Source organism: Ornithodoros turicata, chromosome 3 (assembly GCF_037126465.1).
Source record: "Ornithodoros turicata isolate Travis chromosome 3, ASM3712646v1, whole genome shotgun sequence".
NCBI classification, from domain to species: Eukaryota; Metazoa; Arthropoda; class Arachnida; order Ixodida; family Argasidae; genus Ornithodoros; species Ornithodoros turicata.
In genome coordinates, this window is record NC_088203.1 from 24,933,692 (window position 1) to 24,959,787 (window position 26,096).

The 26,096-nt window shown below is 46.7% G+C and overlaps 1 protein-coding gene across 1 annotated transcript in view; it reads right to left on the reverse strand.

The window, feature by feature from the left end:
• The window catches only part of LOC135390066 (leucine-rich repeat neuronal protein 1-like), a 174,340-nt gene that overhangs the window by 138,116 nt on the left and 10,128 nt on the right, over positions 1 to 26,096 (reverse strand). The window lies entirely within an intron of this gene.

Sequence of the window (26,096 nt, forward strand, 5' to 3'; positions counted from 1 at the left end):
CCGGCCCCTGTGCAAGTCTCGACAACCCGTCGGCGTTTCCCATCTGATGAGTTGGCTTATACTGTATGTCGTATGTATAGCCAATCATAATCAATGCCCACCGTTGCAATCTAATAGCTGCAGTGACTGGTATGCCTTTCTTTGGACCGAAAATTGTAGTGAGAGGTTTATGATCCGTATATAGCGTAAACCGTCGTCCCCAGAGATACTGATGGAACTTTTTCAGTCCAAAAATGATGGCTAACGCTTCCTTCTCGATTTGAGCATAATTCCTCTCGGCTGATGATAATGTCTTCGAGGCATGGGCTATCGGCCGCTCCTTTCTGTCGATCTTATGATAAATAACCGCGCCAACTCCTTCTGAAGAGGCGTCCGCTGCCAAATAGATTGGTTTGCGCGGGTCAAAATGGGTTAGAGCGTCGATAGACGTTAGTTTCTGTTTGAGGCCGTCGAAAGCGTCTACGCAGTCCTCAGACCAGCACCAAGGCATGTTCTTACGACGTAACTTATTTAGCGGTGATGACAAGTCTGCCAATCCTGGTATAAACTTGCTGTAGTGTTGGACCATGCCAAGAAACGCTCGCAATTCGGATACATCCAATGAAGCTTGAAACCTTATCTTATATAGCTTCCAGTCTTCCTTTGTAGGGTCGAAGGTCCCCGGTCCATGAAATCGATGCGTAGCCGATTCTCTTCCTTGGAACTGGCCTTCTGCTGCTGCGTCCAACGTAGTCATCTCGTCGCCACTGTGATAGCTGGAAGTCTAAAGAATACCAACATTAGACCTTGGGTTCCTGTTGGAGCAGTGTTTAATGTGCGACTGCCGCGGTCAGCTGAGAAACAGCTGATTGCCAGCTGAAGAATGCAGCACGTCACGCGGCTCGTTGTTCATCTTCCGTAACGTCGTCGTCATCCACTACAGGTACTGAAGCACTTTCAGGCTCCAACAGTCGTCATTGCACAATACACAATATGGATTCCGTGCATACGCACTAATAACCTCTTATTTCTTACGTCTATTTAAAAAAAATCGCTTCTAACGAGCAAAAAAACGCAAAGAAAAGATTTTGATGCCGCGAGTACACGTAGAACAGCGGACGCGGCCAAGTTATGCCAGCGACGTGGGCTAAGTACCACCCCCAATGAGAGTAAATGTTTCTCGTTACCGTAACGCTCCAGAAGCACGCAAGAGGAAAGAAGGAAAGAGACAAATGGGACAACACAAGAGGCACCCGCTTGCTATTTGGCTAAGTGTTCCTTTCGCGTTTCAAGACTTCGCGGTTGGACAGCGTCTTGCAGGCGGCCTCGTTTAGAACAAACGCGTCGGTGTACACCATAAAAGAAATTCCTCGAAGCACGCCACGTAGTGAGGCACAGGGTTCAGAGGCACTTTGCTCTTAGGGCGCATGTCGTTTAAAAGGGTATGGAGCCAACTAGGTATAATGAATAGCAGGTGCGTACCGCGAGATGAGGGAGGACTTTGTCTTTTCTGCTGCTTGGAGAGTAGTCAGTCCGAGGAAGCTAAGGAAGGTGGAGTAAACAATACGATGTTTTAGGAAACGTTTCCTTTTGCTTTTTAGATCCCGGTTTCCGTAACATGACGGTAGAAAAATAGTTTTCGGAGACCCATGTTCCCTTACGCACTACGACTCCGTACCATGAACGGCAGCACCGTCTGGATGTAGCAAAAACTAATATTTCAGATCTCCAGATACCGTCACCGACGACTATTTGGCAAGCGTTTTCAAAAGAATTTTCACACACCACATCAAGCAGAAGGTGTAAGTCGTCATCGGCCGTGAACCTCTTGCGATTTCTGCTGCTCATTTGCGAAACGGCCTGTCGTTGTTGACAGACGCCATTACACACGAAGAAGGAGTCGGGAAAAGAAACCCGTGTCAGCTCCCGTGAGTCGTACGTCCGTAAAACGTATCCCTCCACCACTCAACCCGCTGCGCTGTGATTGGCCGGTTGTGATAGGGAGTGGGAGTCGGGAAGCCTTCACCTCTTTACACCTCCGTCCACAATATTCCGCTTCTTCAAGTTGTGATGGTTCCTGGCGGTACCGGCTTGCCGCTGTTGGCCTTACTTCTCCAACTTCACCGCATAACGTACTGAACGCCAATCATTGGACATAATGATAACTTTATCAATCCCGATTTGTGTAAAGCGCGGGACGTACGCCTTTTTATGACACCTAAGGAGCGTGTTATGCAGTGAGTGTGTGTCTTAATAGCGCACAAGTAAATGCTGGATATCCTGATAATGTAGTGTTCACTTCATACTTCATTCAGCTGTGATCGTCATCATCAACAACTTAACTTGATTTACGTTGCCCACTAAGACCCCAATAGTTAATGGACGTCCAGCAAACGTAGTATACGTGCAGCTTCGCGAGGGATATACTACCTGAAAGACAAGGGTGCTGCGGCCATCTTTCAAAGCTCAAGAAATCTCCAGAAAATGATTAGTGCGTGGACCAAAAGCAAAGCCAAGACATCTAGGGCAGCTAGCCACCCCAGTGCGGGCTTGTCACTATATATCTATCATCACAAAATCGAGATGGGGAGCTGCATCCGTCTTCTGGGGCGCTACGTACATAGCTTCACGTATATTTTCACGTAGACCTACAAAGAGCACGGGAGAGTGGCTATCTGTTTACGCCGGAAAAGCAGTGCCCTCTAGTGGACCTGTCAGAGAAACCATAATGGTTTGTCGAAAAACCCTACGTGAGCCCACATAACGCTTCAGCGGCTCCCTCCCGCTGGAGACTCAACGTCGTGGCACGAGCGTACTGCAACTCTTTCATTGTACCAGTCAAACTTTGCAATTCAGTGTCATGCGAGTATATTCAAAACTGTGCTGACGCAAATCAGAAAAATGGGGTTTCGTATTTAAATGGTAGAGTAAGAGTAATAAGCCTATACAATCTCAACTCTGTGGAAGACCGACTATTCGAGATTTGAAAGATTTGACCAGAGACAAAAATTAATCAAGAGGACCGAGATTATCACAATATTTATGCATCGAAGCAGTACGTTTTTGTGAAATATGATGGGCCATTTTTTCATTGCCATCGAACCCGAGCCGCGATGCGTTGTGTTCTTCCTTTCCTTACCTTATCTCCTTTGTTCTTAACTCTTTTTTCCTTCTCCTTTTCTTTTCTTCTTCTTCTTTCTTCTTTTCCTTTTCTTTTCATTTCTTCTTCTCCTTTCCTTTTTCTTTCTTTTCTTCTTTTCCTTTCCTTATTTTTCTTTTCTTCTTCTTTCCTTCCCTTTTCTTTTCTTATTTTTCTTTTCTTCCCCTTCTTTTGCCTTTTTTTTTGGTTTGGAATAGCAAGCCGACCTTCGTCTGGCTGACCTTTCCGTTCTTTTTCTCAATAAACATATCCCCCCCCCCCCCCCGCGATGCGACTACTTAGGTTTCTATACTGTTTTCGCAGAAAACAGGTTCAATCAAAAGATTCAGGTCTTGAGCCAACAAGTTTATGAACAGAGACCCTGACTATTCGTACTTGAGGCTTTTCCAATCAATCAGTTGAGGAGCAGTCATCCCAGATCAGCTTGGAATATTCTTGTGTTTGTTTTTACCTGACGGCGTTAGCATAACATAAGTGGTATTTCTTTTCTCTTTTTGTCAGAAGTTCAGTGTTTCCAGGTGAAGAATACTGAGGTCTCGAACTTGCGGTCTCTTAGAAGTGGCGACGATGGGGTCATCATGTGCGAGAGCGGTATGTCTGCCCATATATGGCGGCAACACGGGGTTCGTGCTTCTTGGGGCTGACATTCTTTTCATAGTGCGTGAGGAAGCCCCAGACTAAATCCCATACATACATACATAATAATAACAACAGTAATAATAATAATAACAATAAGAATAATAACTTTATACTACTGGCTTTACACACAAAAAAAAAAAACAGGATGACCTGTGCATTTTGGCATGTGGCCCGTCCTTGCTAGAATGCAGACAGTCACTAATACCACTATTTATGCACTTACATAACTTTGAAGAAAGAAAAAAGGAGAAGAAAAGGAAATGGAACAAGTAAGGAATACAAAAGAAACATTTACAATATCACTCTTAGAAAAAAAGGGGTGGAGCATTTACACTTTTTAGGAGGTAACAGTTGTCGCATATGTTGTGCCTAAAAGGTTGCAACCAAAGGTTGTTACCTGCTACCTACGAATGATAGGGTTACCGCTTCTGATTCGGTGAGCGAGTGGAGGCGTACGCCTTTTTGTAGCAATCTGGAGACATGATAATTGCTTTCACCACCCTTTTAACGCTCTTTATCAAATGATATATTGACCTTGCTGGAAACTGTAGAAGTTACCACCTTTTCACACAATGTTTTCTTAGAGTGTAATATGTGTGCAAAAGAACGATTAAATTAGTTCAGATACACAGCCAAAACGATTCAATACAAGATGGAAATGCAACGTACATGCGTTATTAATGCCATGCCAGTACTCATCGACCTTTCAAAAACACCCATTTTTTGACTAGTTTCAACGCACCACGTTTTGTTCTTTCTCTAAGTACGTACCTAGGTACATCACAGCCGATACCCCTTAAAGAAAAATGCTATTGCTGATACAGCTGTTAAATGCTGTCGAAATTTTAACAACAAAATCCGAGCTCTAAAGCTTCAGAGCGCACTGCGCGCCGGGTGCAGTGGAATTCCTGGAGTGAGATCGTCAGTCGTGGAGAATACAAACGTGTGTGTTTTTCGCAGGAATTTTGGAATCCTTTTTCTCTCGCCCTCCGCTGTGATTAACTGCCCTGCCGGCCAATAGCGGTGCAGCAGCTGGTGTGGTGTCACATGTGCTTGATGTCATGGGTGACATCGACTGCACGACGTAACGTTGGGACGTTATTTCGTTTCTGCTACGCTCGCAATAGTCACAGTCAACGCCGTAAAACCTCCCTGACACAGCCATCACTGTAAAATGCTATTGCCGATACATCCATTAAATGCTATCGAAACAAAATACTACTACCGATACATCTCTCAAACACTATTGAAATCAAAAATGCTATCGCTGCTAGTGCATCGGAGCATCTAGAAGCAGAAACGGCCTGAACGTACCATTCTTCGCTGTAATTACTGAATACGAAGAAGAAATGGACGTATATGAGTGGAGTATTAACTCTCAAACAACGTGACGTCTGTGGAACACCACAGGAAGACTGAATGACATTTGTCAGAAACAAAGGGCGATCCTGTGTAAGATTTCCCTGTCCCAAAATGACGACCGCCTAACATGGAACTTTTATCGCGACATAGACAGAAATGCGCGATTGTAGCACTGCTTAACTTTGTCTTTCGATGATCTACTCAATGTCTGAAACCAAAAGCAGTAAGAAACGCAGAGATTACGTTGATTGAGATTCAATACTCCCAATAATTTCTCGCTCGAGTGTTGTTTGTGTGCGTAGTCAAGTTAGACTTACACAGCTCACGCTTCTATTTGAATGAGAGGCGAGTAAGACACCGAAATTAGCGGAAGCTCGCGTGACAAACAATATCTAATAGCCGTTTTGTCTAAGGGAAGGGACTGCCTCCATAGGTAGCTCTCCTGCTTCATGACAGTACACACACACATATCAATACCGCTGGGCAGTACTGGCCCTGGGAATAATTTTCATAACCTTTCGAATTGATTTTTTCGGACATGTTGGTTCTCTCTATATTTCTATCTGTATTTTTCTCTCTTTTAAGCTGCCGTAAACTGCCACGCTCATTGTTCGTTATGGGAAGTGCCAGAAACGAAAAAAGAGAAACACAAAAGCAAAAGTGTGGTGGTCGAGGTCAAAACAATGAAGAAATGTCTTACTCACACGGGCCCCCGTTCACCGTGGAGGGTACGTCCTGAAACTGACCTGCGGTTGCGCTTCATTGTGGAGTGTGCAGTAAAACAAAGTAAGAGTAACTATATACCTGTAGCTTTTGTGCTTTGCATCACACATGCACAAAAGCTAAACCATGCCAGGGTGTAGCGAATAGAAGCTGCCGAACCCGGTCTTATGCATTTTTGTATGGATTCTCTATTGAATGGTGTCTATCGACACTTTTCAATATATACACGGTGGCCAATTTGGAACAGGGTGTCAATAGAATTTGTATGGCCCATGTATATACAATAGTACATACATCGAAAATCAATATGAAGGACATAGAGGACAGAGATAGAGACATAGATATAGAGGACATATTTACAGAAGTCAATAAACTGAGAAATGCAACAGGATGTCAATATAGCACACAGACCCAATACAAAGAGTCAATACAGGGTCAATGTTCATTTTCGTAAGGCCGTTTTGGACTACAGAGTCCCAGAAGAAGAATCACTCTTGAGAATATATTACCTGTCGTTCGTCCTGAGGTCCCTGCCTTAACATTCCTTAGCGCCTTGCTGGATTTTCTACCCTGCTATAGGCCACAAAAAAGGTCGTCAGGAATATCGTGCTGGGCACGCAAGAGAAATTCAACTCCTTCGGCTTTTCTACTCATTATCCTCACTGTTGCAAGTCATTTCGCAACAAAGAATGGTTGGCGCACGTTGAGAACAGGAGAGAAATTCTACCTTCGCTCGTCTTCTGTTTCATGCACATGTCAGAACGCGTGCTCCATCAGACTATACCGTCGTTTACTACGTCGCTTTAATTTAATTGGAAGACAGCAGGGTTGCTCCGCTATGAACAGTGAAACATCGCCAGCGAAAGACGAAACTAATTGAGCCCTGTTGACAAAAAACGTGTAACCGCATCCCTCATTATTCCCTGGAAAATGTCAACAACCTCGATAAACTTCGTTATCACTGCCGTCGTCGTTGTTAGAGGGGCTTTTGTAGTCGGAACACGAGAGTCCATTTTCGTGACTTCTTGTTTCCTCGTGGTCTGTTTTGCAGGCTGTTTGGGAACGTTGTCGTTTACTTGGTGCAACGATGTCTTGATGATGGGTCCTGCGCGATTCAGTCCTAGTACTTGGAGTGATGCCACGGTAACGAGAGGTTGATTAACAGCGAGGAGCACTGTAGGTTCAACGTTTTCTTTATGCATTCAGCGCGCTTTGAAAATTGAATTTAGAAAGCCTGAACCCTCAGCAGTACTCTTGCGTGACAATCTTCGTACTAATTGTACTCTTCCCTTTTACAAAAAGTGAAACAGAAACCTATGAGCAACACTGTGTCGAAGTATAGCCAAGTGTGCAGGCAAAACCACGTCACAAGTGCTCATGGAGGAAAGAATCCTGAGGAGACCGCGTACTACGTTTCTCCACTGCGGAAAAATGAGAGAGAGGGAGAGAGAGAGAGCGACTTACACGTCGTTCTGTGCGCTAAACCCATGGAAATTGACAGACATTGGGCACCGCCGTTTTTTACGGGCAAACGAGTTGGGTCCAGGAGCGAGCGTTGCGCAACATGGCGCAGGTATTTGCAACATAAGTGTCATGCGGGAGAGCGAGTCAAGCAAGGGAGTTGTCCGCCTGCAGCAAATGGGGACGTGAGAACTCCCGGCTTCTCTCAGCATTACGTCAGTCGGTCTCCTTAGCAGTCTTTCCTCTACGCATGCGCATAGCACTCCGCCTAAAGCGAAAAAAATAAAATGCGGGACCATGGGCTGCATATTTAGGGAATGAGGGTTAAATGCCTTGGGGGGTAAAAATCGGGCGCTATTTTTTTTAATCTGTAATTCGGGGAGAAATCGGGGATAATTTTGCCTTCGGATGTTATCGGTTGTTTTGTTCCTTCTCTTGTCTATTATAACTTTATAAGACACTTTTTTGTGTGTGACCTACCAGCGGTAATAGATAGCATCATAGCTAACAGCATATACAGTGTTGACGCACATGTGTGTGTGTGTGTGCGTATGTGTGTGTGCAGTCAGGCTTTGCGATATTTTGAACATTTCGTAGACAAGTGAAAAAAATATTCTATTCTGTCTGGGAACATAAGTGACCCATTCTTACATGTGTAACACGTGGCGGCCTTTGTTCGTCTTCAGTGGAAACGTCACTTGATTAATTCATAGCGAACGGAATTTGGGGAGTAATCGGGTGTAACCCGAATTGTGAGAGGTCGGTTCTGGGAGGAAAGAGGCGGAATCGGGTTTAACCCGAAAGAGTCACTCCCTAATTATATTCCACTTACAGAGGGGAGGGGGGTCAAACTCTTCTCCCTGCTGTCCTCTCTCCATCTGTCCACATCTGCACGCCGCTCCTGGCCAGAGTTCCTTCGCGGCGTTAACACGCGATGAAAAAAAAATATCTCACTAGATGTCGCCCGAGTCCTTTCACCGCAATTTTTGCAAGCAAATTAAAAAAAACAGACAAGCAAATGTGGCCAGCTCCTGTGGCATGGTGGTTAGGATGATCGCTTTCCACAGTGAGACATGAGAGGTGACCCGGACACGAACCCGGGCGCAACCTGTGCTCTCTCTGAGTTTTCCGTGGACGTTTCCTCAGACGTTTGAAGACAAAATGACGGCACGAGGGTAGGCACGAGTGGTGGCATGATTTACTACACAGCAGCGTGTAGTAAATGCTCCATCCCGCAGAATCTGCAACAAACCGTACAGACAAAACTTCGCACTCTGTGACCCACTCCTCTTCTTTTCCTGTTATCAGCCCCATCTCCCCTGCCTGGAACATATAACTTTCACACCAGTCACCTGACAGCAGGAACAGTCGAAGCACCTTCATGATAATGCGTTGACATAACCAACGGAGGAATAAGCCGTCTCATCTGAAGCTCAAAGTTGCCCTCGACGGCCACGCCAGTACACAACAACGCCGCTACACAAAAGAATCCCAAACAGAAGACAGAAACGCAGACACCGCTTGCAACGCTAAGCCTACCTGACAGCATTACACACAGATGAAAGATCCGCTGATGTAGACAGTTCGTCGTCTGACCAATACCGACCGACGGACTTGAAAAGCTTTCCTTTCTCTCTTTTTACTTGCAGGAAACTTCGGTCCGATTGAGTGCTGCGAGCTGCGGACGTAGGCGAAATATTGTGTCATGGAACTAAATGGGAACAACAGAAGAAAGTTCTTCTTGTGTGTTCTATAGTGTGGTTTTGAGTTTCCGCTTTCAACGCTGTGCTTCTTGGAGCAGAAAAAAACATACCGGTGTATGTGCCGAAATAGAAGAACTTTTGTTTTCATGGGGGTTTCAAGGCCCGACTTGCGCGAAGGGATCAGGGCAGCGTGGAAGGCAATTTTGTTTGACGCTTCTTTTCTGAAGGAAGACGATATAGTTGAGGGAAGTGAGTTGCGAAAAAAGGAACCCTGATAAAATGTGGGGGGAAAAGAGACGGAAAGGAAAAAACGGTATGATGCTCGAAGGGAAGCCATAGAGAAAGAAATATGAACGGCGTTGTTTTGAAATGTGAGTGGGGTATATGGTGTAGAGTTTCGTGACGCCCCCTTTTCGTAAGCGTACTTCTGTTATTACTGCGTTTTTTCTCTCTTTTTTATATGTACATTCGAGAGTTTGTTTTGCTGAACCAATAGCGATGTACAGAATGAAGTCTAGTGTCCCAGAAGACATCTTTCTTGCCTTATGATATGCTTAGCACGGGGTGTTATCTTACGAACTTACGGCCCGTGATTGACAAGATAAGGGCATTGAATGGACACGTTGATTCATGGTCACATACCACATAACCATATGGCTACTCGCTCGTGTAATGTCAATGATGTCCTGCTGGACATGTGTGCTGTTCCTCCTTTGGAGGGTACCTCAGATATCCTGAACTTGTCCTCCAGGAACAAGTAAATAGGACCGTACACCTTATAGGTGACACTTAATCGAATGCAAGGTTTCTTTGGCGGTGAGGTAGCAACATATATTTCCAGTGTTGCCAGGAGGGACAGTTGGTGTTGATCTACGCTGTAGCACCTTTCAGCCGGAAGGATCTACGATTTAATGCAAAATACAATGCCGGCGTCTTGTGTTGTGCTCAGGATTGCGTTCTGCGTTTACTCTTTGTTCCTTTCGGCTGAACAGTGCTACGGTAGACATGGAACCTTTGATGCCCCAGAAGCAGTCGAATGCATGTGGCGGGAGTTTAGTGTGCACTGAAGTCGCAACTCTCATACTGGCATGTGGTTCGGACATTGATCAACGAAATACAGCGATCGTTTCCGTAAACCAGGGCAACCGTCTGCGACGGTTATGCAGTGTACGTAACCGACAGCTGAGCATCGATAGCGCCTGTGTTTCGAGTAAAAAAGTTCCTGAATTCTGCTGTTGCATAGACACATTGGATGTGGCATGCTATGTATATAGAGGAAAATTTGATATATGTTGCTCAAGAGCCTTTGCAGCGTGCTTTGTCGCACAGGGGTGTGGTATGCCATAGTATGTGACGCATAGCATAGGTACTCCACTCATATTTTTTTTTAAATTCTGTGTTAGCGCCGCGAAGCAACTGTGGCTATGAACGGCGTACAGATGTGGACAGGTGGAGGGAGGACAGCTGGAAGGAGAGGGGACAGGACAACAACAACAACAAATAAGTTAATGATAATGAATGGGGAAATTCGCCACGTAAGGTGCGGTCCACTACCCCAAGGCACAATGGGGCAGGCGCTCATAGCCATAGTTGCTTCGCGGCGCTAACACGCAATCAACAATGGGGCAGGATGTGATGTGTCCTGTTGATGAGGTGATGAACGATGCTAAATAGGGATAGTCAGTGGAGCGGAGGGGACAGGACGGTTAGTATGCGTCCTGGGCAGACTTCAGGGGGACTGTGCTAACATTTGTCTGGAAAGTCTTCGGAAAACACAGGGGAAACCTCAGACAGCACAGCCGGTGGAAGGATTCGAATCCACCACCTCCCAGTCTTCAGCACGACCTTGGCTACCACCAACGAGCAGGGCACTTTAACCCGCTCGGCCATGCCGCTGGTACTCTATTCATGTCCATCACCGTTTTTGAAATACGTAAAAAAAGGATACTGAAATGTGATCGTTTGCATTACTATAAACACTCCGTGGATGCTGCACTCGAGTATGACACCATTCTACCATGCCGGTGTGGGCTGGGTTTCCAACCTCCTTTCGTCGGATTGACAATCATTTCGCTGAAAAATTCGTGCCGCGCTATCCTCCGCGAGCTTCGTAGAGCATGATTTCGGCTATATTTTTTTCGATACAATAGCTCCTCAATATCCCTGTCAATTATCACTAATTTGAGTAAATTCGGCACGCTCTTCACATTTGGGCGGGGGGGAGGGGTAAAAAGTGACCTTTGCTTGGCAAATTTCCGACTTCAGTTCGCCAAAATTTACATAGTTAAACTTAGGTTACATGACATGCACATCATGAGGTGGCAAACACCTTGTAAGAACAAATGCCGTTGACCGCATGATTCTAGGTGGCGTAGTTTTTTTTTTTTTTATTATTATTATTATTAGAATTCAATGACATGTTTTCAGGGACACCCTGTAGAGTGTGTCGCGGTTCCTACTTAACGCTGTCCTTATACATCATGTACCGTGCTACATAAGAACTATATTCTTATACATAACTCAGACGGTCTGTCTGGAAGTGTGCATGTAGAAATCGTACAATAAATATGTTATTTCTTCCCATACTAAATGCATTACATAATTGACGACACGCAAGGGAAGGAACTGAAAAGTTCGTTTTTGGGTTAAGCCCTATTTTTCGCGATATTTGCACCCCGAACCAACTTTCTGAACTGCGGGCGTTACCCCATACTTCCTTGCATTCCACGAGGTCTTCCAACTTCAGATACCGCCACAGTAAGGCACGTAAGGGATAAATCACATCGTCAACCTTAATCCTTATTAAGCACCGAAGTGTGCTTTTCGTGCAGTTTCGGATGTGTGGATTCCGACATTATCGCCACATTTGCACAAAGTTTCTTGTGCTCACCTTGCGGCAGCTGTGGAGTCGAAAGAAGGTTCTCTCAGCTGCGCGCCACGTTCAGAGGCCGGAGAGTTCTCGGTTGAATAATGATTTGGTTCGGACTCAAGCGATTTCTATGTACACAGTTCAGGGTGAAATACTCGTGAATATGGAGAGTCCCATCTTTTGCACTCTGTCGAGCTCAGTGTGCTACAATCGAGGTACAACCAAAAAGTTTATTTCTAAAGTGCAGCCATATTGGCAGCTTGATTTGCGGTTTTCATTTCACCCGGAATCTCCCGTTGTTCTCCCACCGAATTACTTTGATAAAATAGTGCGATTTTTACACTTGGAATTTCCCAAATTCAAGACTAATAAAGCCCGAAAACGAAGAACCCTAAATATATACTTGAATTACTCCGAAGGCATTAAAAAAAATCTAAGTCACAATTTCTGTTGTGTTATTTCTCAATAACCTGCCCTCTTGTTACATGTTGGTAACAAATTTTTAGCTGAATGAGACAAGCAAGTCACGTACTGCAAAGGAACATAAACATAAATGTAAGCATAAATGGTAAACAGTGTTGTCCCCCTCCCCTTCTTCCTCCTCCTCCCTCGATGGCACCGTGAGGTCACGTATCGTCTGCTCCGAATTGCACGTCGGAGTAATCACATGAAATAGCGCGTAGAGTACGTAATCATAGCATAAACCAGTCATAAAACCCGTACCGCAATCACGTTTGTTCAGCCACAACTCCGCAATATCTCGACCTCTACAACAGTACAAAGAAGAAGACGAAAAAAGAAATAGAAAAAAGAAACTCGTCCCGAGCGCCACTCTTAAAAAAACGTGTCGACGATCAAATCATGCCGACCAACCTGATTGGCCCAAAGAAAACCCAATCGACGTGGTGAAACCGAAACCGCCATTAACTTCAAAATGACCCAGCACACCAATTTCTCAGAAGCCATCCACTCTCCCATGATGGGCAAGACACACTAAAGTTATACGTGGGGCAATTGGATATATCAAAAGCGTTATTTCGAAACGAGCCACACGGCTACTCTGTTTGCTAGAGGTTCGGAAGTAAAAGTCTCCGTTAGGCGGTCGATATATGGCAGAGATGCCGAGAAGAAGAAGCGGTCGGCGAGTGAATAAGGTGCTGGCTTGCATCGATTTGCAGATTGTGAAGACTTACATTTGTGCTTGCACGGTTTGTTGTGCAAAGACGGATGGGGAGATGATATCGGAACTGGGTTTCAATGTTGACATTGATCTTCTTCTGATATTCCGCTGGAGTGTGAGGGAGGCCTGGATATACGAATGTGTTCGGGCACTGGAAGTGAGTGATTCGGTATCTGCTCAGAGGAACTATTGGTGCGGCGAAGATAGGACGCTGCAAAATTGAAAGAATTGGACCGCAACGTGCGGGTGCGCTGAGACGTAAACATAAGGCTAGGTGAGCACCAAAGGCATCTGTCAGGCAATGTCCCCTTCACTGTAAAATAATGTGTCGAAGAATGCGGACGTGTTTCCTTTTTCGAGGATTGTGAAGTTCGGTGCATCCAGGGAGATTAAAGAAGCTACGGGAATCAGTTTAGCAATTTATCTTTCCGAGCACCATGTGCATCAGCACGGAATTAGTTGGCTTATCTAACGCAAAAGTTGGGTATGCCATGATATCTCAGCGTTAAAAATCGAAGATCTAAAAAAATCCACAGGTGACTATGTTTCAAAGTAGGATATCACTTAGCAACGTGCCAGCTTACCCGTGGCTTACCAGTGGTCTGCGACCCATGGATTAGTGGCTACGGTGATCGCATTCCACGTCAAGACCGGGAAGTGACCCGGGTTCGAATTTCGGCGCCGGCTGTGCTATCTGGGTGTTTTCTCTGGGTTTTCCTCATGTGCTTTAAGACAAATGTCGACACAGTTCCCCGTGAAGTCGACCCAGGAAACACGATCCCGTCGAGCAACATGCCGCCAGGCAGGCAGATCGCTCGGAAATACCACGCCACCACCGCCACCAGCAGCTTCCCGCGTTTATTTATTTATTTCTTTTTTGATGTTCGTCGAAGCCGTTTGAGCGAATTAAAAAAAAATTTTAGCGACGGTTACACCGAGCAGGGCGGACGCGCTGGAGCAACCCAAAACGAAGCGATGTTTGCTTACTATATGGTTACGAGATACGCTTATAGTGCAGCAATGTGACCAAGGTTAGTTCAAGTCTGTTGACTACGAGGTCCCCGCGCGCATTCGAGGGGGTGCCAGCTTTAGACTGTGACGATTTGGGATTTTGGACGTCTGGGATTTTGAACCTGTAGATTCTTAACTGTGGGATATCGGCATACCTCCCTTCGGGCATATATATATATATGTTTGTAACACAAACGTCGCCATGCCAGTACTGGACAGCTGTTTCGGCCTTGTTGGGCCTTCATCAGCAGTACGCAGGCAGGCAACGTTTGAGTGGATGGCGTCAGAAGGTCACAGCTGTCCAGTACTGGCATGGCGACGTTTGAGTTACAAACATGTGACCTTCTGACGCCATCCACTCAAACGTTGCCTGCCTGCGTACTGCTGCCCAACAAGGCCGAAACAGCTGTCCAGTACTGGCATGGCGACGTTTGAGTTACAAACATATGCTATACGTGCAGCCAAAGAGCTCCGGCTATTTTTTTCATTATATATATATATATATATATGTGTTTGTAAGTCAAACGTCGCCATGCCAGTACTGGACAGCTGTTTCGGCCTTGTTGGGCCATCATTAGCAGTACGCAGGCAGGCAACGTTTGAGCGGATGGCGTCAGAAGGTCACGTGGCACGTGATGCCTCCCGTCAGGGTGTCCTAAGACACCTCTGAAAGCCCAGTGCAAAGCCTGTCAAGTGCATAAGGGAAAAGAAAATTAGCAAGAGCTCTTTGGCTGCACGTATAGCACATGTTTGTAAGTCAAACGTCGCCATTCCAGTACTGGACAGCTGTTTCGGCCTTGTTGGACCATCATCAGCAGTACGCAGGCAGGCAACGTTTGAGCGGATGGCGGCAGAAGGTCACGTGGCACGTGATGCCTCCCGTCAGGGTGTCCTAAGACACCTCTGAAAGCCCAGTGCAAAGCCAGTTAAGTGTATAAGGGAAAAGAAAATTAGCAAGATCTTGCTAATTTTCTTTTTCCGGCAAGTAGTGGCTTCTATCCGTGCCGTTCTTGTACTGTGTGTTCCCTAATCGTGTAATCACAAGTTATGGCTGAGACTGCTATTGGACTATGCGGCCTCTATTCTATGAGTGTCCCAGTTTACTACGCTACAGTTCGCTTGCTAGGTTATTTTGAGGTTTCGTTCGAACTTGTACGAACGTGTACCTCTTTTCCAGTTACATGTTACTATACTTTTCATGAATCGAAGGGATTTTGACGAGAAGTACAAAGACGCAAATCTTCAGCAAGTAAAGGTCTCCATATTTTTCTTTACTGACATCATCGTCGTCGACGTCGTCACCATCGTCCAGGGACGGGTTACTGGCAGCGCGTGTGCACCGCAGCATCGTTGCCGAGCGCGTGCTTTTCTAATGAGTGGCAATACAATGCTACGGTGCTCACGCGCTGCCAGGAACCCGCTGGTCTTGCTAGGAGAGACAGACGAAAACTAACACCGGAGTTTCTTTGGTTCGAATCCGGGCGCTAGATGTGCTGTCTTGTGTCCACAGCCAACCTTCACCGTCTCTGGGGCTGCTAAAACGCGATACGAGGCAGTCTCGACACAAAAAGAAACGAGCTCCGTCAAACAGCCATATCAGGTCATTGCTTTTGTTGCTCCGGGTCTTTGTAGCTGGTCACTGGAACACACAGAACTGAGTTTTTTGATAACCCTGGAAGCCCAGAACCCTACTTAGTTATAAGCCTCTAGCCCGTAAGCCATGCTGTGGCTTCGTTATGACTAGCGAAGTTCTCAAAACCCACTTACACTATCTGTTGTTGTCATCCTTTCCATTTGGATAACAAAATCGTGTTTTCTTGAGAGCTCGGGCTTGAATGAAGGATATTATTGCAAGCGACAAAAAACTAAGCGGAAGCATAATGCGCAAGGGCATGCGGTGCAGACAGAGCACAGCAAAGAACACACCGCCCAAAGAATGCGCTTAGTCGTCGCAGTCGCCCAGTTCTTCGCAGAGCAATGCCTTCGAAGCATTCCTTCCTACCATCGCTCTCTGCTGTAGTATGTGGCTCAGCAACTTTCCTATAGAAACTGTCAGTAGCTGCCTGCCCAGAACTTAACTGGTCCTATTCGTTCCCTGAATAAATAACGCCAGGAGGAAATTAAGATCGGAAGCATTCTCTTCGACGTTCCACCTCATGATAATGGTTCCGTTTTGGGGGAAAAAAATGCTCAAGAAGCATGCGGCGATGGGGGGTACACCAGCGAACAATGAGATTCTTTATCGCGTGCTCCGAGCCTTGTCTATTCTTCTGAACGGCAGCAGGTTGGAAACTATCTTCCCTACGGAGACATTAGTTACAATGCAAATCTTCCTCAAAAGACACCTTTTGTGCGGCGCTAGTACAAGGATGAATGACGCCTAAGGTTTTGCGATAATGTTTTAGAGCTTAGAGGACATGTCGAGCCTTTCACGACCCCTTATACGTAATGAGGTTCCGCTCGTGCCTAAATAGTCGAACCGTCCAGGATTTCATATCACTCTTGACTTTGTTGCAAGACCCGTCCGAAGATTAAATTACGGTATTCGTACAAAGACTAACTTCTGAGAACTGAGAGTCCTCAATTGCATCATCGTCAAGTTATTTCCTGTACAACCTTCAAACGTCAAATATTTTTATGCAAGATATATACACACGTGTGTTTACAGTTCGTCGAGACGTATCGTTTGAGGCCTCATTTGTTGTGCTGTGGTATACGGTACGTGTGCTACGCGCGGTAATTGTTGGGCCCTCAATTGAACTAAATTTTGAATTTGATATTTATTTCCACAAACAGTGATGGAGCCTATGTCAAAAAACTAGATTCTAGCTTGGCACCAGTGTAATTACGCACCAGTGCCCTTGACGCCCGCAATATCTGTGAATATTTTATCTGTTACCTCGCTCGGCTGCGACCTTAGATAGTTCTGAAATTATGAGCGTTTTAAATTATTTCTATTTCGCGACGCTGCCTCACCGGCCATCACACCTCATGCGTATAAAGCGAATAAAGATGTAGTTCTACGTCAGAACACTCGTGTTCCAGCTGAGAGCTTGACGGAGGTCGGTATATCCGGTAAATTGAAGGAGTCGGCCCAACGGTGACGGGTGACAAAGTGACGACAGTATTTTGTTTGAGTTGAGGTCGAATTGAATCTTCCTTCCGTCGAATCTGAGCGAGAAAGAGCGCTCCATGGAGTTGGTCTTAAAGGCCCGTTCCGACATACAGCGCTTCGCTCCACAGCACTGCAAAACAGCGCTGTATTTCCACTGTGGGGTTCGCACTTGCAGCGCTTGTCCCAGCGCTGTACTTGGTGATCTCGCGTGATCGTACGTGATCGTACCGTCACGTGAACGCGGCGCCGCGTTCTCATTAGTTCAGGAATTGGAATAAGCGAAATAATAACAACATGTCCATATAGTATTTTCCATGGATTTCTGATTGTGCCTTACAACCGCATAACGAAGTACGCTAGATGAGCAGTGCACCTTAGCAGATACAGTCAAGCGTCCTCAAATTATGAGGAGCTATTGATTAGCGATTATGACATATAAATGCATTTCTGCTTTAATTACATTTAATGAAACACGTGACGAGTTCGTACTAACTGAAACCCATATATGTGGCCACCGACTATAAAGCGAGTCGACTTATCTACGCGAACCACTGCACCCAATCTCATAATACTTTGCTGGCGTTCTCTATCATCCGAGATAACAACGTATCATTACCTCAGCAACCCACACATAACTCCCTTTAGCGGAGCGCGAGGAGTCGCCACGCTCTATGAACGCATGGCAGCTTTCGAATGCAGGCCGCATTCGCAAACGCAGACGACGGCATTTGCAGAGTTAATCACCGGCTTGGGAACGGTACGCGTCTGGTTGTCCATTAGCGCCTCGTTGTGGCCAGTGCCGGCATGAAAGCAGCGTAACTCGTGTCCATCGGAGAGGAAGGATAGGGGATGGTGAGGGAAACAGTGTGCAGAGCAGACCCCGAAGCTCGTCGCTGTTGTTGAACTAATTAAGCTTTGTCCGCGCGGTGACGCTGTAAGCGGGGTGAATTTGAAGTTTTGTGGAGAACACAGGATCCGAGATTTGGGATGCAGCTGTATAGAGGGTAGCACCTCGTAAGCCATTAAGAAAAAATGGCTGAGAAACGCAAACAACGCAAACGTAATACTCGGCTGGCAAAGCGGGATTAGGATATTCAAAAAATGGGAGACCACAAAAAACATCAGACGGCACGAACACTTTTCGCCCGTGGAAGAGCGGTTTTGTTTCCATTGTTTTTTTTTGTTTTTTTTTAAGTGCTTTCCTCTTTGCGTGTGTTTGTGTGTGTGCGGGTCGGTGTGCGCGCGTGTTTTAGAGTGCAGCTTGGTCGACAGCAACGTTCGTGTGCTAAATACGCAATGTATGTCAAGACTGCGGCACAGTATGTTTGCGTACACAGGGTGAATAATGAATAGGATGATACATCAACGAATGGAACGAATTGCAACCGTTCACGTATTATTTCTTTAGTCGATGACCTGCAGGTCTATTAAAGGGTGCAATAATAAAATGGTAGTTATCATAACCAGGTTATACATATTTATGCATAATGTGCATATATCCTTATATATACTGAGTGTTTGCTCTTACGTGTCCAGAAATTTTATTTAAAGCGAGCGATAAAAGAGGAACGAGCGCTACTTTTCAGCTACCTAACTAAGAAACAAGTGCTACTAGTGAAGCAGCACCTGTTTGTTACTGAAGTAGCAGAAAAGTACCATTTGCTTTTCTTTTATCGCTCGCTTTAAATATAATTTCTGGACACGTTAAACCAAACACCCTGTATATATAGTACAGCGTAACATATTTTACCACGGCGACGTTGCAGAAGTCTTAATAGACGTGCTACGTAAAGCTTGAAAACTGTGCCTTGGTACCTGCCCTAAATTTCCAGACTGACAAGTACATTCGCGATGAAAGTTCTACACACAAAGTAATGCAATGCAGACAACGCTGGAACTGCAAACACGTTCCTCCACCCCGTGGGAATCACTAACTCTGTTCGCCGGCTACCCTCATCAGTCTTCAACAACAGTCATATAGGGAAACGCCAAAAACACAGTCGTTAGGAGATTGAACAATCACTTCGGCATAAACTTCAGCCGATGAAACTTAATTAGTGCGCCACTTGGTGAATGCGTTACTTTTTCCTTTTTTTTCTGCAGCAACCTGCGAATTCATTATCGCGGGTCATTTGCTGGGCGACCGATATTTTGTGTGTTTCTTTTTTTAGTTCTTCATTACCTGGTGAAAAATCGAAGTAAGTTTCCCTTTGGCATCCCAACTCCCATTCGCTAATGATGGTCGAGAGCAATCCCGGCATACCTATGTCAAGGAGCGACAGCATACGAATTGTTCCTGCATTCTGCGTCCCCCCGACCATGCGTTGTGTTTCTCATTACTCCTGAACTCTATGTGTGTCGTTCGACTGTCGTCGTTTGTTTGCATTGTGATCGGTTCGTCGCGAATGCTCTTCATCATCCTCTTGCCGCCTCTGCGCGTTTGATTTCCTCGAAGCCCTCGCAGCTCTCCTAAAACTTTGTTTAGCATGTCTGGCCGTTGTTAGTGAGAGGATCATTGTTAGCGCTGAGGTTGCCGCAATATTTGCCCGTCTGGCGGGTAGCGCGGTATAGCGCAGAAATAGCGCGAAATTACGCAGTTCTGTCGCAGTTTGGAACCAAAATGAAGACGCAGTCATTAGCAATCGGGAGCACCGATGCGTTTCAGCAAGTTGGATAATGCGAAAACTTGGATAATGAGCACCCTTAAAGCAGGTGATGGCAGTAGAACTGCTTCCCGCAGGCGGGCAACGTCACGACTGTCATTGGAAATATGCAGCACAGGAACGCGGACACAGAATGAAGGCAGGACGACTGCATTTCAACAAGTTGGATAATGCGAAAGCTTGGATAATGAGCACCCTTAAAACAGGTGATGGCAGTGGAACTGCTTCCCGCAGGCGGGCAACGTCACGACTGTCATAGGAAATATGCAGCACAGGAACGCGGACACAGAAAGAAGGCAGGACGACTGCATTTCAACAAGTTGGATAATGCGAAAGCTTGGATAATGAGCACCCTTAAAACAGGTGATGGCAGTGGAACTGCTTCCCGCAGGCGGGCAACGTCACGACTGTCATTGGAAATATGCAGCACAGGAACGCGGACACAGAATGAAGGCAGGACGACTGCATTTCAACAAGTTGGATAATGCGAAAGCTTGGATAATGAGCACTCTTAAAACAGGTGATGGCAGTGGAACTGCTTCCCGCAGGCGGGCAACGTCACGACTGTCATAGGAAATATGCAGCACAGGAACGCGGACACAGAAAGAAGGCAGGACGACTGCATTTCAACAAGTTGGATAATGCGAAAGCTTGGATAATGAGCACCCTTAAAACAGGTGATGGCAGTGGAACTGCTTCCCGCAGGCGGGCAACGTCACGACTGTCATTGGAAATATGCAGCACAGGAACGCGGACACAGAATGAAGGCAGGACGACTGCATTTCAACAAGTTGGATAATGCGAAAGCTTGGATAATGAGCACCCTTAAAACAGGTGATGGCAGTGGAACTGCTTCCCGCAGGCGGGCAACGTCACGACTGTCATAGGAAATATGCAGCACAGGAACGCGGACACAGAAAGAAGGCAGGACGACTGCATTTCAACAAGTTGGATAATGCGAAAGCTTGGATAATGAGCACCCTTAAAACAGGTGATGGCAGTGGAACTGCTTCCCGCAGGCGGGCAACGTCACGACTGTCATAGGAAATATGCAGCACAGGAACGCGGACACAGAAAGAAGGCAGGACGACTGCATTTCAACAAGTTGGATAATGCGAAAGCTTGGATAATGAGCACCCTTAAAACAGGTGATGGCAGTGGAACTGCTTCCCGCAGGCGGGCAACGTCACGACTGTCATTGGAAATATGCAGCACAGGAACGCGGACACAGAATGAAGGCAGGACGACTGCATTTCAACAAGTTGGATATTGCGAAAGCTTGGATAATGAGCACCCTTAAAACAGGTGATGGCAGTGGAACTGCTTCCCGCAGGCGGGCAACGTCACGACTGTCATAGGAAATATGCAGCACAGGAACGCGGACACAGAAAGAAGGCAGGACGACTGCATTTCAACAAGTTGGATAATGCGAAAGCTTGGATAATGAGCACCCTTAAAACAGGTGATGGCAGTGGAACTGCTTCCCGCAGGCGGGCAACGTCACGACTGTCATAGGAAATATGCAGCACAGGAACGCGGACACAGAAAGAAGGCAGGACGACTGCATTTCAACAAGTTGGATAATGCGAAAGCTTGGATAATGAGCACCCTTAAAACAGGTGATGGCAGTGGAACTGCTTCCCGCAGGCGTGCAACGTCACGACTGTCATAGGAAATATGCAGCACAGGAACGCGGACACAGAAAGAAGGCAGGACGACTGCATTTCAACAAGTTGGATAATGCGAAAGCTTGGATAATGAGCACCCTTAAAACAGGTGATGGCAGTGGAACTGCTTCCCGCAGGCGGGCAACGTCACGACTGTCATTGGAAATATGCAGCACAGGAACGCGGACACAGAATGAAGGCAGGACGACTGCATTTCAACAAGTTGGATAATGCGAAAGCTTGGATAATGAGCACCCTTAAAACAGGTGATGGCAGTGGAACTGCTTCCCGCAGGCGGGCAACGTCACGACTGTCATAGGAAATATGCAGCACAGGAACGCGGACACAGAAAGAAGGCAGGACGACTGCATTTCAACAAGTTGGATAATGCGAAAGCTTGGATAATGAGCACCCTTAAAACAGGTGATGGCAGTGGAACTGCTTCCCGCAGGCGGGCAACGTCACGACTGTCATAGGAAATATGCAGCACAGGAACGCGGACACAGAAAGAAGGCAGGACGACTGCATTTCAACAAGCTGGATAATGCGAAAGCTTGGATAATGAGCACCCTTAAAACAGGTGATGGCAGTGGAACTGCTTCCCGCAGGCGTGCAACGTCACGACTGTCATAGGAAATATGCAGCACAGGAACGCGGACACAGAATGAAGGCAGGACGACTGCATTTCAACAAGTTGGATAATGCGAAAGCTTGGATAATGAGCACCCTTAAAACAGGTGATGGCAGTGGAACTGCTTCCCGCAGGCGGGCAACGTCACGACTGTCATAGGAAATATGCAGCACAGGAACGCGGACACAGAAAGAAGGCAGGACGACTGCATTTCAACAAGTTGGATAATGCGAAAGCTTGGATAATGAGCACCCTTAAAACAGGTGATGGCAGTGGAACTGCTTCCCGCAGGCGGGCAACGTCACGACTGTCATAGGAAATATGCAGCACAGGAACGCGGACACAGAAAGAAGGCAGGACGACTGCATTTCAACAAGTTGGATAATGCGAAAGCTTGGATAATGAGCACCCTTAAAACAGGTGATGGCAGTGGAACTGCTTCCCGCAGGCGGGCAACGTCACGACTGTCATTGGAAATATGCAGCACAGGAACGCGGACACAGAATGAAGGCAGGACGACTGCATTTCAACAAGTTGGATAATGCGAAAGCTTGGATAATGAGCACCCTTAAAACAGGTGATGGCAGTGGAACTGCTTCCCGCAGGCGGGCAACGTCACGACTGTCATAGGAAATATGCAGCACAGGAACGCGGACACAGAAAGAAGGCAGGACGACTGCATTTCAACAAGTTGGATAATGCGAAAGCTTGGATAATGAGCACCCTTAAAACAGGTGATGGCAGTGGAACTGCTTCCCGCAGGCGGGCAACGTCACGACTGTCATAGGAAATATGCAGCACAGGAACGCGGACACAGAAAGAAGGCAGGACGACTGCATTTCAACAAGTTGGATAATGCGAAAGCTTGGATAATGAGCACCCTTAAAACAGGTGATGGCAGTGGAACTGCTTCCCGCAGGCGTGCAACGTCACGACTGTCATAGGAAATATTCAGCACAGGAACGCGGACACAGAATGAAGGCAGGACGACTGCATTTCAACAAGTTGGATAATGCGAAAGCTTGGATAATGAGCACCCTTAAAACAGGTGATGGCAGTGGAACTGCTTCCCGCAGGCGGGCAACGTCACGACTGTCATAGGAAATATGCAGCACAGGAACGCGGACACAGAAAGAAGGCAGGACGACTGCATTTCAACAAGTTGGATAATGCGAAAGCTTGGATAATGAGCACCCTTAAAACAGGTGATGGCAGTGGAACTGCTTCCCGCAGGCGGGCAACGTCACGACTGTCATAGGAAATATGCAGCACAGGAACGCGGACACAGAAAGAAGGCAGGACGACTGCATTTCAACAAGTTGGATAATGCGAAAGCTTGGATAATGAGCACCCTTAAAACAGGTGATGGCAGTGGAACTGCTTCCCGCAGGCGGGCAACGTCACGACTGTCATTGGAAATATGCAGCACAGGAACGCGGACACAGAATGAAGGCAGGACGACTGCATTTCAACAAGTTGGATAATGCGAAAGCTTGGATAATGAGCACCCTTAAAACAGGTGATGGCAGTGGAACTGCTTCCCGCAGGCGGGCAACGTCACGACTGTCATAGGAAATATGCAGCACAGGAACGCGGACACAGAAAGAAGGCAGGACGACTGCATTTCAACAAGTTGGATAATACGAAAGCTTGGATAATGACCACCCTTAAAACAGGCGGTGGCGGTGGAAATGCTCGCCGAATGTCGCGGCCACGCTCCGGCTGGGAACGTTACGACTATCATAGTAAATATGCAGCAGAGGAACGCGGACATATTTTTACTACGAATCAGCACCAACTACCCCGCCCACATACACTCTTTCAGTCACGACTAGAGCAGTGGTGGACCAAGCGTCCTGGACGGATTTCATAGGGAACTGTGTCGGCCTATGTCTTAAGGCGTCTGAGGAAACCAGGAAAGGGAGTGGGGGGTTGGGGAGTCATGTCTAATCGGCTTGCCGTTGTTGGCCACGCAGCAGTGGGCATCCGTCACGACTTTAGCAAAAAAAAAAGGGGTGGTGGAAAAGAAACAGGAAAACAAGGGCTTGGGGGGTGCCGAAATAGCTTGCCATTGCTTTCTACACACGAGTGGGCATCGTCACCACTATAGCCAAAAAAGGAACGTGAGAGGGGAAGATGAGAGTTAAAGGATGAACGGTGCTGATGACATGGAAGTGCACTGAGGATGAGAGTTGTACCACAGGGGTCATTGCACGAGGTCCGTTTCTTGGAGGAAAAGGACGGGGTTGCAGGAAAACAGTGGTGGTGAAAGGGCTTGCCGTTGTCGGCCTCACGTATGTGGGCAACGTCACGACTGACGCCCTGGGGGAATGTGCGTCCTGGGCCGACTTCTAAGGGAACTGTGCCGACATATGTCTGAAAGCGTCTGAGGAAAACCCAGGAAAAACCCCAGACAGCACAGCCGGCACCGGGATTCGAACCCGGGTACCTCCCAGGAAAACAGTAATTCACCGCGCGTAACAGAATCCTAGCCAATCACCGTCACGGGTGGCATCGTTCGCCGCCCCTATTGGTTGAAAAAGGGAGGCGTACGCCCTTTAGTGACATCTATGCAGTTGCGTGAATAAACAGGCGTACGCCCCGCACTTTTCATAAATCAAGAGCGACAAAGGCGATCATTCTGTACATTGGGTCGCCTTGAGCGTACTATACGGTGAAGTTCTGTTTTAAGAGTGGGGAGTGTTGGCTCCAACCAAAGATCCTATCCCTGCAATCGTACACGGATATCGTACACGGTTCAGCAGCTCAATTAGGGTCTGTTGCAGTGGCTACAATCTACAAACTGAGCTTCACCGCACAGCACGCTCCTGGCCAATCATCATACCGAATGCCCGACGTTCGATCCCCTCACCTGATGAAAACGGAGGGGGGGGGGGGAGGAGGCACGCAATTTTTGCGGGATTTATAAATAGTATCACAACTAACTCGGGATGACGGCTGGATAGGTGCGTGCTATGCGGTGAAGATCATTTTTAAGAGAGCAGCAGTAGTAGGTACTGCAAGGATGGCCTTGTTAGTTGTATTATATTATTGCAATGTGGAATAGGTTAACGTTGATTTGTTGTTGACGACAAAAATAAAAGGGTGAGATCAAAGTTAGCTTGTTGCGAGCGCGCTGATTGTGCGCATGCGCATCGTGCCAGGTTCACATCTATGTACGAAGTTCATCTAATTAAGTTGGTCTTATACATGACATTCTCGTGTAAACATAAATAAGCCCGGCCACAACTTCCGGTGCCACGAGGACTTCAGGTCCTTCCGCGACTAAGGACGCTCGGAACCAGCCACAATGCAGAATTATATCTTTCGCTTTGAGGCGTACGCCTCCCGTTTTCAACAAATCGGGAAAGCGCAAGATGTATCAATCGGCACAGTGGTTGGCGCAGAGCGTGTTTGCTGTAAAACCGGATGTCGTTTCGGCACCGAACCGGAAGCCGCGAAAAGGGCGTGTATTGTACGACATAAGGATCGGGTACATACGCACATGGCATAACATATCGCGTGCACTTTAGGTCGGCATTGATCACATCTGCAGGACACGTTACCTCAAAACCTTCCACACGAGTTTGCTCACTTTATTGTAGGGATGTGCCAACCGAATCCTCGACACGGATTCTTTTTTTTTTTTTTTCTTTTAAAACTGGTGCATCCGGAGTCCGCCGAAGGCGTGCGCGACGGGCGGCCCCCGGGGCGCGCCAAAACCACAACGTAAAGGTCCGATATTGCAAGCTCAAAAGTAACACTGTTTTGCTTTGATTCTTACTTCGTTTTATGCAAGTAGTGTGGACTCGATTATTTATGTATTTCGTGTAGTCGATGAACCACATGTTCAATAAATTACATTTAGGAAGAACTATACGGGTGTGCTTTCTCCTGAAAGTGAGCTATTATTTAATTTCTTTTTCATTAACA